A 12,554-nucleotide genomic window follows, 5' to 3' on the forward strand; every position below is an offset into this window, starting at 1 on the left:
GACGGGGCGTTTTTATTGAATGGTTGAAATAGATGTGACACGATGAGTCTTTGAAAGAGCGCAGACGGCGGAGTTTAGAGATATCAAACACTGTTGGTTTTCTTTTCTTTGCGGGCCTTTTGTCTCTTTAGCTGCTTCAAGTTCTCCTGTGCTGTCAGCTCGTGTCAAACTCGCTTACGTTTTCCGACCTCCTCCTTCCTCCCTCCCTGACACATCCCATTTCCATATCTTCTGTGCTTGTGCCTCGGCTGCACATTCATCCAGCTCGCCGGCCCTGCCCCTCCCCACTCCTCTCAAGGCTATCTGGGTTCTCCATCTCTTCTTCACCTCCCAACAAGACATTTTCTCTCTCTCTCTCCCCCCCCACACTTATCTCTTCTTTTTTTTTTTTTTTTTTTACCTTTGACCACTGTCAGCACTTTGGCTCCCGCCGCGCTTACATCTAGCTCCCCTCCCCACCTATTTGTTTCACGCTGACAAATTCTGAAATGGATTTTGCTCAAGTCCAATGATTAACAATGGGGGTAGAAGCGTTGGCATGATGTGACAGGAGTTCGGTGGCACACTTTCCATCAGCCCTGTCTTGTAACGGAATACAAATACTCGGTTAGTCTACCTAAAGAAAAATGCTCGCATCTCACTACTATATTTATTCATTATTATTATTATTAATATTATATTTATATGTTATATATGATATTTTTATTTATTTATTTTGGGGATAAACCAAACAAAAAAAACGTTTAAGATTCTCTTCTAATTATTCTATTTTTTTATAGCAGGTCCACCAGTTTTCTTCTTGCAAGGGAATTTTGAACATATTCAAAATTTCCTCGCAACAACAAAAAAAAACCTAAAACCGTTGGCGAATGTTTGAACAAACCGTGACGTGAACTCGTTTTGGCTACTTTTGCCAACCGTTGCAACCGTTATTTATTCATTTACTATTATTATTATTATATGTATATATATTATATATGATATTTTTATTTAATTTATTTATTTTTATTTGGGGGGATAAACAAAACAAAAAATCTTTAAGAGTCTCTTTTTGTTTTTTGTTTTTATAGCAGGTCTACCAGTTCTTTTCTTTTAACAAGGGAATTTTGAACACATTGAAAATTTCCTCAGGACAACAAAAAAACAAAACACTAAAACCGTTGGCGAATGTTTGGTGAATAAACCGTGACGTGAACTTGCTTTGGCTACTTTTGCCAACCGTTGCAAATGTTCGCCCCTCATTGGCATATTTAAGCAACTTAATATAAAAAAAAAAGTACAGCAACGGTCAGATACGTTCAGACTTTTACTCACAACATTTTAAGACACATTCTTTCCTATAGCGATAAATACATAAAAGTGGTGGATGAATGAGTGATTTCCACCCATATATCTTATTTTCTGAATAGCAACTGCTCTCTTTACTTTGGACAGATTGCTTCGTGGCCAGAACGTAATCACGGCACGGCCCTGATTGCGATCAAGTTGCCACGTGGGAAGCGCTGAGCAACCTTTCAGCAGCTTCACAAAAGCTGCTTAATTCACTCGCGTCTGTTGTTCAAGGCAGCCTTGATAGCGCGCAAAATGATGTCACTGCTGCTTAGCCGTAGTCGCCGTACTCTCGCCAGCCAGCCAGCCAGCCAGCCAGCCAGCCAGCCCGCCCGCCGCCTCCTCCTGCTGCTCGACTTTCCGTCTTCCTCTCCGCCTGTCTGTGCGCTCCGTGTCAAATTGCCGCGTGGCGGATAGAAGCTCAATTGAGAGCTGAATAGCAATGCGGCGCTTCAGTGACTGCGGGAAACGTTTGTCCTTTGGAAACGGAGCAGCGGAGCAAACAAAAAAACATTCGCTCCGTCTTCATTTTTCTTCAGACGTGTTCTTGGCTCGGCGTTGGTAAATTGGGTCATTATGGCCGACCGCCCGTTCGGTGATGTATTTATTCGTTTTCGACAAACAAGTGGACAGCAGGAATAAATATATAATTCATTCGGAATTTAATAGATGATCACTGAGTGCTTAGATTCAAATTGACAGATCGGACAGATTTTTTTGGGAGCCAACCGAGGTCTCGCCTGATATACGCAAATTGAGATTTGCGAACAGGGAATTTTTGTCCTTCAGTGGTTTTGTCATCCTGAAATTGACCTTCTGGTTTGTTTTGTTCCGCGCATTTGCCTTCCGCACATTTCTTCAAGCCAGACATGATTTATCTCACATTTATTTGAATACAAACTGCATGAAATGAACGTTTGGAAACGATTATTATCCAAGGGATACGATTACCGCTACATGCCGATCGCTACGCTACGTGCTTTGTACATGCGTCCCAAAAATACCAGACCGTGTTCTCACTTTGACTAACAGTTATGTAACTCGCATTGAATCCGTAAATTACATTTTCACGGCAACCGTGGTAGCGTCCCGATTTGTATAAAATGCGACAAAATTCCGCCGCGCAGGACGCCGGCCATGCGGGAAACGAGTGGCCTCCAGCAAGGGTGTCAATCGAATGTTTTCCAGCCCAGCGCTTCCCTCGCGCGAGTCTGTCAGGTGAGACCTCGGTTGGCTCCGGGGTGCACGGCCGCCCGGGCGAGCGTCTGTCAGATACAATTAAATCCCGCTGTCAGTCGTGGAGGAGCGAGCGAGGCGCCGGCCTGACACCCACTTGACGCTCCAACTTGGCAAACCCGCGGAAGTCGTCGCCATCGCTCGTGTGGCGACGGCGCCTTTTTGCATTCCGATCTGGTTCCTGAATCAAAGCTGATGACGGATTTGTTTATTCAATCAATGTGATTTGCGAGTGACAAGACCGCCTATGGTGTTAATGTGGCGCCAGAGTCGCCAAATTACAAAGGAAATGAGCACCGACTGCCAAAACGCAAACTGCTTCTGCTGCTGTCACTCAAATCCCACGCTGGTTATGCTAGTAGCGCCAAAAAAACAACTTCATTATGAATGTTGTTCATTCAGGGCAGCGTAAACATTTGCAGTTTGTTTCTTCAAGAAACTGTCAAGAGAATTTAGAATTTTTTGTCGATTTGATACCCACACTCAAAAGAAATGCGCTTTCCCTTCGGATAGTTTGCTAGCGTGACCGCGTTAGAGCGCCTCGTCGTTGGCCACGAGTGCGTGCACTTTAGAGGGCTGCTTTAGAGCGCGTCGGCCACGAGTGTGTGCGTGTGACTGAGAGCTGGTAGAGCGAGGGGGCGGAGTCTAACGTGACAGTCGGGACAGGGGCTTTAGAGTGCCTCGTTGTTGCAGTGTGTAAAAGCCTCAAGACAATTTTATATAGGCCGTACATGACAGTTACTGGAGGCTTTCAAATTTAAGGGAAAAAAAAAAATCACTTTCCAGAAACTAAGCTGCCAAAACTTTCCTTCCACAATATTTCTCTCTCTTTACAGCCGCCATCTTATTTCACAGCCAGTGCAATTCATCACACATTAGCATAAACATTGACACCTATCCTGGCCAGGAAAGGTAAATATTGACTGTCTCTTCATCAAAAGTCTTTTATTTGCCAAACCGGACTGAGACTGACGCATTTTTGGCTTTGGATGACAATGCTCGGCCTTTTCTCGTCTTATTCTCCGGCTAGCTACGCGGGCTTGTTGCCAGGCGATACGTCTGGGAGGCGAGGTCATCCCCGATGCTGCGAATTACACCATTTCACTGTAAATGCCGTTGACGGTAAAATAGGGTTAATCTCGTTATGCCCGGGGCCGGTGCCAAGTTTTTTTTTTTGTCTTCAACAATGGACACTGCTCCCTCCGTCTGCCAGCTGTTGTCGCGACGTGACGCTAAGCCGCGCATTAACGCTAGACAAGGCGCGCGTCTCGGCGTCGGAATAAACAATGCTCGTTGTGCAGCCATGGATTAAATTAACTCCGTCATCGTAACAAAGTCATACAAAGTCAGTCATTATATTCGGAAATCATGTTTTTAGTGAAGACATTTTTCGTGACAAAGAATTCCGAGCCCGAAAATTCCCTCCGGTCAAACGAGGCCTCTTTTTCATTTTCAAAACCAAGCGGACCCCGTGGTTTCATTTCCGTCGGCCGCTGACAATCACGCCGGACCGGCGTGTGATGAAACGGCGCTATCTCATTACCCATCAAGCGGGCGACGGCGGGAACAAGGAGTGGATTATTTTTCCCGGTGGACTCGGAGCCGCATCATCCCCGCACGGCGATTCGCCGCAATATTAAACGGCCAGGACTGCTTGACGTTGATATCTTCGGCTTTGTAGGGCTAAAACCATCAATAAAAAAAAGTCGACCCGACTTCCCGCCACCTTCGGCCTCCCGAGCAATCCTCCTCTGCGGTTTCGATCGCGTCGTGGCGCTTTTACTCCATTCGGTCTCCGCGAAGCGGCCGAAACGAAATCCGCCGTGATGCTTTTCATGACAATAACACACAAATCCCACAACACACAAAGCCGCTCGTGGAGGATCAACCTTGGCTTTATCCTGTTATCCTCCTCCGTTGGGGTGTTAATGTTGAACTAAGTCGGGTTGCGGAATCGCCATCTGCAACATGTTTGTCACACGAAAACAAACGGAAGACTAAACCCTGGTCGTGACACCTCAGCGCTAAAGATGGAAGTGTTTACCCGGCCAAGTCACCACTGTGAGATGGCCTGCTTTTCACCGTGTGTGTTTGTGTGTGTGTCGCATAGCATAGCATGGCACAGGTGGCAGGCAGCAGGGAAACAAGCGGGCCAGCAATCAGGTAGACAGCACCGAGGTGGAAATAACAGTCTGGACTCCTCGGTGGCTCCGAAGGGCCCCGGCGTGAAATGTGACAGCCGACGCCGTAATCTGGGAAATAAACGAGCACGTAAACAAACAAATACAGAGAGACAAACACAATTAGTTCATTTTTGTAACCCCCCGCGCATAAAATTTCATGGGATGTCTTCACTTATTGCACAAGCATAGAAAAACGGACATCGAGGAAATGAGCAGTGTTTGAATCAATTGGTGTCGAACCCGAGGCTCGGGGGCTTGATATGGCCCGCCACAACATTTTATGCGGTCCGTAAAGATACATGTGGCATTGACTTTTTTTCAATACTAAAATTACAAATTGTCTTCACTTTAAAAAAAAAAAAATAGAGATATTTTTAGCAATTTGGATTACCGTATTTTTCGGACTATAAGGCGCACCTAAAAACCTCAAATTTTCTCAAAAGCCTACAGTGCGCCTAATAGTCCAGTGCGCCTTATATATGGACCAAATTCCTAAATTTAAACTGGCCCAAAGCATTGTGTCATGAAATCAATCATAAGTGGCCTTCTGAAGACTATGAATCATGAATCAAAAAGACTATGGATCATTATTTTGTGATTATAAAGTAATTTGTTCCATCTGAAGTTGGAATAAAAAAGATAAAATGGAGAATGATTTGATTTGGAATAAAAATCTGACATGATGCATTAATGGTGCGCCTTATAGTCCGGTGCGCCTTATATACGGACAAAGTTTTAAAATGGGCCATTCATTGAAGGTGCGCCTTATAGTCCGGTGCGCCTTATAGTCCGGAAAATACGGTACTCTTCATCTTTTCAAAATACTTGAGCAGTTTTTACTGGTCTCTGATTTTAAAATTAGTTCATCAGCGGCCTGGGACAAAAATGAGTTTGACACTCGCTAAATTTTTGTGAGGAAATCTTTTTTTTTTGTCTTTTGTGTTTGAGCGGCTACATTACAATAAATTTGATCTTAGTCTGACTGGCACGTTCGAAGGCTTTGTTGGCTAAAACACAATAACATCATACCCGATTCTTCCTGACCTTCATCTAAGTGACGTCAAGCTTCCTGTGGTGTGACAGACCAGTCAAGTCCCTTCTGTTGTGTGTCTTCCAAAGGTCCTCTTGGCTTTTTTTTTTACGACTTGGCAGCAAGCCGCCGACCAGTCAACTTTCACTGCAGTGAAAGTCTGTGACACATCCGTCACTCACAGAGCCGCCGCTTTCCTTTAAAGAAATTTTGGAGGAAGGAAGAGGCGGGGGTACGCTTCCTGAAAAGCCCGCCATCAGCTCAACCCGTCAAAACAAAAGCGCCGTTCCCGCTAAATTTGGTGTCACAGGGAGGAGGGAGCTAGCATTTGATCCAGCTAAATTATTGACACCGGTAACGATGGCAAAGGTGAAGTGAGGAAACCCGACGTGTTCTTGTCTCGCTTCGCATCTCGTCTATTTTATATTCAGTCGAATCTTGAAAAGGAATATTCAGAACACGTCATGAACTTTGTCACATGTAGACAATTGAGCTGTCAGACCTTGCAGAAAGTCTTGAGAAGAGCGGCAAGATTTCCTTTTCACTTGCTGTTGTTACAATGGTCCAATAATCCCCCCCCCCCCCCCATCTGGATGTGTGCCGCAGCGCATTCTGCGGGAACGTCCTATTTGGCGAATCACTGACCCATCCGAACGCTGTCCCTTTGCATGACGCCTACAGCCCATTTCACATTCACTCTTGCGAACCAGACTGAGAGAAAAAAAAAAAAAGTGGCCGGGTCGTTATAGCTCTCCTTCCGGCTCCTTGGTTCTGTATTCCCTCCTTCTGTATTCTTTGCTTCGCCGGCCGCTGTCTCGATGAGAAGCCGCAAAGACGTACTCTCAGATTGACGGGCAACAGAACCGTGCTGGGTGGGTCGGGGGCCCAGATGTGAACTGCTTAAGGTCGATCATGGGTACGTCTCAAGCGGAATGAACGGCCTCAAGCCCGAGAAAGTGCCGCAGTGCCACGGCACGGCCGCAGGCTCAACGCTGCACTGCGGACCTTGTTTGTGACCGGAGCACGCGCACGTCTGCTCCCGGGTCACATTCCCATCTTGGGTTTTGGGAAGGAGCTTGATTTGGAATAGCTCGATTGGTTCCTGACACATCCGCTTTTGCAGCGGTGACCATCACTCCTCTACGGGGTGTAAGATGTGCTCAAGCGCAAACTTTAACGAGCCGAGTCAAATGGCTTCTTGTACGCTAACGAACGAGATTAGGTTGCAGTCACATCTGGTTCATTTTCTTTGAGTCGTCGTGCCAAAACCGGAACTGTGCACATTGAGCGCTCATGGGTCGATTCATAGCTCGCTATCTTTTGAACCCCAGCACCGACGTTAGGGTGACCAGATGTTTAGACCCGGCGGACTTTGCCCGCCCCGTCATTTTGTTCCCATCAATGCTCACGATATGAGGAAATGCAGTGTGCATCGATTACATTTCAAATTTTATTTATATCAGTTATGAGGACAAATCACCGGAATTGTTATCCAGACTGTTTGCCAGTCGGACCCCGCCAGGGAAGTTCCGCCAAACATGGAGGGAGGCGGAGACGTGGGAGAGGGAAGCGTCGGTGGAAATGAATAAATAAAAAGGTCAAGTCATTATTTCATAAAAGCTCATTAACTTTTATCCCCCGCAAAAGATGTCGGCGTAATTAGAATGACGGAGCCCGGCTAATGAAAGTACAATAAACAGTTGTGGGGTGGAACCAAAAAATAATAACGGTGCAATATTGGCAGCTGCCCTTTCAAGGTTGGCATGAGGATAAAGAGAGCACAGATTAGGGTCATCCCGGGGTCACGCTAGCACGCACGCTAGCCGCATCAACACGCACGGTAGCCGCAGTAGCACGCACGGTAGCCGCGCACGATAGTTGCGTTAGCACACACGCTGGCCGCATCAACACGCACGCTAGCCGCGGTAGCTCGACTTTGGTCAAAGCTAATCCGGACAAAGCTTCACTCAAGACGAGCGGACGCCACCTCCGCGCTCATCCATTATTGACTGGGTGCAAGTTTAGCTTTCAGCGTTTGTCGTTAAGCAGAGCGGCAGCTCCATGAATGATGGATGACACCTGATGATGCAGTCGCAAGAGTGCTGTAAGACCGTAATCAAGTCTGAGGCAATTGAATCACCTCCCGGCTCGGGTGTCTGCCTTTGACCTTCATGTGTGTCACCGCCGAAGCTGATACTAGAAAGCAATAACCCCCGAATTGTTGCATTACATCTGCGGCAGCATATTACAAGCGATCGGTCTGGGCTCCAGGGACACCGTGGACATTTGCCAGCCGCCTTTATTTGTCCGGCATGTACGCTATCAGCTATCTGGGTCAAAGATGATGCCTTCTCTCATCTCAAGCAACTCTCTGCCGACCTTTTTCAAATGTAAGCTTGTGTTAGCTCGTGGCCTGATGAGCCGCTTCTCAGATCAAGATGGAAGCCTTTGAAAACTATTCACCTGGCCGTCTTTGAAGAAAAAGAAAAATCCGGTCTGTGAATGAAAGACGGGATTGCCAGCTGTCTGTGCGGGATGTGACGCAAAGACCGCGCCTGTCCCGACGCTTCGTGTTGAATCCACAAAGTGCCAGTCATCCCGCACGGCAGATGGACAGATTTTAATTGGCAGGTACAAGCGACGGAAGCGTTCATCTGTCAACAGAACAACTGTTTGCAAGGCGCCTCTGACTGAATGCACACTGTCGTAAAACTGCAGACGTGTTCTAAGAAAAGACAAGCTCTCTGGAGTATTTATTATTTTCTAATCCAATCATCATATCATCAGCATGTATGATTTCTTACGTGTATATTTTGTCCAGCCTGAAAAGAATGTATCACATTTGCCCATTTTGAGTCCAAAAACCATCAAAGCATGAAAAAATAATGTTTGGGGTCTGAGCTAATTAAAGTGGAGGCAATTTTGCATAAATAATGAAGAAAATGTGGCAGCTTGAGAGAGTGAAGGAGAAGAAATCCATTTTACCCTGCAGCTTCATCTTCATGAACATGAGACGAAAAGGGGGCGGAGCCAGCGGTAATGGCAACTATTGATTAAGAAAATTCACCCCCCCCCCCGCCAAATCCAGAAAATTGCTGACTATGCAGGTTTTTCATGTCAATCTGAAGAGATCACAAATGTTGCTTGATAGCTGGTACCCAGTTGAACCCTTGCGTATCTTTCGTGTCTTCGGCAAAACCTAAACGTATTTGATGCCGGGCTTGACGAGATTACAGCTTGATGAGCGGATTCCTTCATGGAAATACTGCAGCCGCAGATTGCATACTGGGATCAGATTAAGATGCAATCTGATTGCGAAACGGAACGCATGAAATAAACATCTCGCTGTCCGCATCCTTCCAGTCAAGGCAAGCCAAGGCGGCTTTATTTACACTGTGCAGTTGTGCTCCACATTATAACTAAAAAACAACCAAACATTGGGACACACCTGAGGCAAAATTGACTTCTGTTATTTTATTCTACTTGCGTACAGCATAACCGCTAAATGCTGCTTCACCATGTTTGCATTGAACCCTGTGCTCTACTAATTAAAACCGGTCTGCTTTCGGGCTTATATTCTAGCGGCCTTTCTTGTATATCTTCCACACCTAAGACATTTAGTAATTTACAAACCAGTATTTTAAAAATCTATTCTACAACTGACTGGGAGCCAGTTATTTATTGATTATTTGTTTCTGTCTTCTGTATTTATTTAATTTGTTTAATATAATTTAGCTAATTTAGTTAATTTATTTATTTAATGCATTGAATTTATATATTTGAATAAGGACAATGCAAATAAATGAACATCGGAATAAAAACCAACGTAAATTTGCCGGATTATTGCTACAAAGCTAGAAAGCTCTGTCTTCTGTATTTATTTAATTTGTTTGATATAATTTAGCTAGTTTAGTTAATTTATTTATTTAATGCATTGAATTTATTCATTTGAATAAGGAAAATGCAAATAAATGAACATCGGAATAAAAACCAACGTAAATTTGCCGGATTATTGCTACAAAGCTAGAAAGCTCTGTCTTCTGTATTTATTTAATTTGTTTAATATAATTTAGCTAGTTTAGTTAATTTATTTATTTAATGCATTGAATTTATTTATTTGAATAAGGACAATGCAAATAAATGAACATCGGAATAAAAACCAACGTAAATTTGCCGGATTATTGCTACAAAGCTAGTTTTCATTCGTATTAGGAATAGGAGTTTCCCCATTGAGGGAATAATAAAGGATTATCTTATTTTATCTTATCTTATCTTATTCCTCAGGCAGGCCAATAGGAAAATATGACATACCTATAAATAGATGAGACTCATAGAATATAAGTAACACAAGGGAAATGTAAGGATTGGAATGGTCTTTGCTGTGGTCGGAACTCCAACGGCAGCGTTCCGAATGATCTCCAGCTTTATATTGCTCTTTTGAGGGATTCCAGTCGGAATAGCATGGCAACAATCAAGTCGAGCAGCGATAAAAGCATGGATAAGCTTTTCCTGATCTGCCAGAAGCACGCGAGTCTTCTATCTGGAGACCTTTTTCCGATTTGATGGGCAGTCGGAATCCGAAACAAGATTTCCGACTTTAGTCTTTAGTGTTTACTCACGGCACTCCGTTTTTTTTCCTTACTGCCCAAAACAATTCCCTCTGTTTGGTTTTGCTTTTGTTAGTGTACTGTACACAGCGTTGGTGTCGAAATGAAATAATAGTTCATTAAAAAAAGGAGCCAGAATTGTAAAGACTAATTTAACAGTTGAAAGAGTGCATTGTGTGAAAAAAAAAAAAAAACGTGTTTCCCTTCGTGGCGCTACTCATTTCATCTCCGTGTATTACATTTGACGATAAGAGCTTCAAAGGCTTTTATGGGAATGACCCACTTTATATGCCATCCTTTTTTTTATAATATAAAAGTCACAAGTGGGTTTGAATACATATACTCTATTTTAAAAACAAAAACCCTAACCCGTTATTTTATCACACAAAGCAAAGAGTTGACAGCTCAAGGTCCAGTTGACAAAAATAGGCCGATCGTTTGTCACTTTTTCCCGATCCGAGCAGGACAAAGCAACGAGCAGATTTTTTTTATTAATTATTTTTTCTTTTAGCCTCGGCATCTGGGCTGAAGCCTCAGCGGCTGCCGCAAGCGTATCGTCTTGTCTCTTTGTTTTCCTCTCGCCAATCAACTCTAAAGTCACGAGCTCGAAACTGTCACCGGCGTGTCTTCTTAGGCGATGACGCGTCTCCAAAAGGTCAGCGTGTCATTGTCACGCTTTTGGCCGACGTCTCGCCTTTCCCTCCGTTACTCCTGGCCTGGTTTCATATTCTGAAATTTAAAACTAGATGCACTTTTGCGCCACCAAATGAACTTTTGACTTTATAAACACCCCCAAAAATTGAATTACTATGAAAGTATATGACTTAAAACATGAAAACAATATCCCAAGGCCCTTTTTGTCAAGTTCAGTCATTTCAAAGTCAAACGTCAAAAGCAGTCACCCCGGCGGTTGCGCAACAAGCAACCAAAGTCTCCGCAACATTTATTAGACTTCAAAAAAAAAAAAAAACGGCAACCGTTATTCGCCGCAGAGGTGGGAAGTTATTATTATTATTTTTTTTGCAGAGGAAAATCAAAAGGTTTGTTTGGCTCCAAAACAAAACCAAAATGAATGTGCCTGTGATGAAACAAAACAATAATTTCGTCTCGCTTGTCTCCCCGAGGTTTCTGCTCGCTTACGTTGATGTTTTACTAACAAATCTGGTCTCGACCTGCTTCGGGGGTCTCCTCTTCCTTTCTGAGAGTCAGTTGTATTATATTAGCGCAATGGTGTCAAACACAAGGCCCGGACGGCCCGCCATGTCAGTTTATGTGGCCCGCGAAGACAAATTGTACATCGGTTTCATTTGTCAATACTAAAATTACAAATTGTCGTCATGTTGCGAGTCATTTTTATCACCGTTCATTTTTTTTAAATATATGAGCAGTTTTTACTAGTCTCAAGATTCAAAACTAGTTATTCATCGGTTCGTTGTGTCATCATGGCCGATGCGGCCCACGTCAAAAATAAGTTTGACCCCCTTGTATTTATACTTCTTGACCTCGCATCAATTTTGCAACCGTAAATTCAGACGAGCGTTTAGCGGGACTTACCGTTTTTTCCATGTATAATGCGCAAAATTTACCTAATTTATTGTCCTAAAATCTGGGGTGCGCATTATACATGAGTACAATTTTTTATTTATTTTTTTAAACCGGATATGATACGGAGGCCGCCATTACAGATGCGCTTTCGTCTCTGCTGTTCACTTCAAACACAATGCTCTGGTATCAGACGCTTGCTCGATCACCTGCTCGTTTGCTGTCACAATGTACCCTACACAAATCCGAAACATTTCTCCGCTATTGAGTTTGCTAGCGCATGCGCAGTGATACTGACCGGCAGAATAACATCCGCTTGTTCCCAAAGATGATCTTTTTTCTGAAATAATTTTATGTTTACCGACTTAAGTAGGAGTCAAAATTTGGGTGCGAATTATACACGGGGGCACATTATACATGGAAAAAAACGGTACTTGGATTTTTGCAGCATCGGCGGCTCGGTTACGAAAGATCATTCCGGTAAAAACTTATGAAACTTCGCTTTGTCTGGAAAGTTTCGAAATGTTGTCAATTGTTTCATTTGACTCAAGTGTAATGTTTACAACGGCTTGCTTGCCTACATGAATCGTTTCCATTCGTTCCGTCCACAAGTCCCGAGAACAAGAA

The 12,554-nt window shown here is 43.9% G+C and overlaps 1 protein-coding gene across 1 annotated transcript in view; it reads left to right on the forward strand.

The window, feature by feature from the left end:
- LOC133162526 (neurexin-1-like) overlaps window positions 1–12,554 on the forward strand; it is a 266,581-nt gene that overhangs the window by 69,061 nt on the left and 184,966 nt on the right. The gene's annotated exons all lie outside the window — the stretch shown is intronic.

Source organism: Syngnathus typhle, linkage group LG1, assembly GCF_033458585.1.
Source record: "Syngnathus typhle isolate RoL2023-S1 ecotype Sweden linkage group LG1, RoL_Styp_1.0, whole genome shotgun sequence".
NCBI classification, from domain to species: Eukaryota; Metazoa; Chordata; class Actinopteri; order Syngnathiformes; family Syngnathidae; genus Syngnathus; species Syngnathus typhle.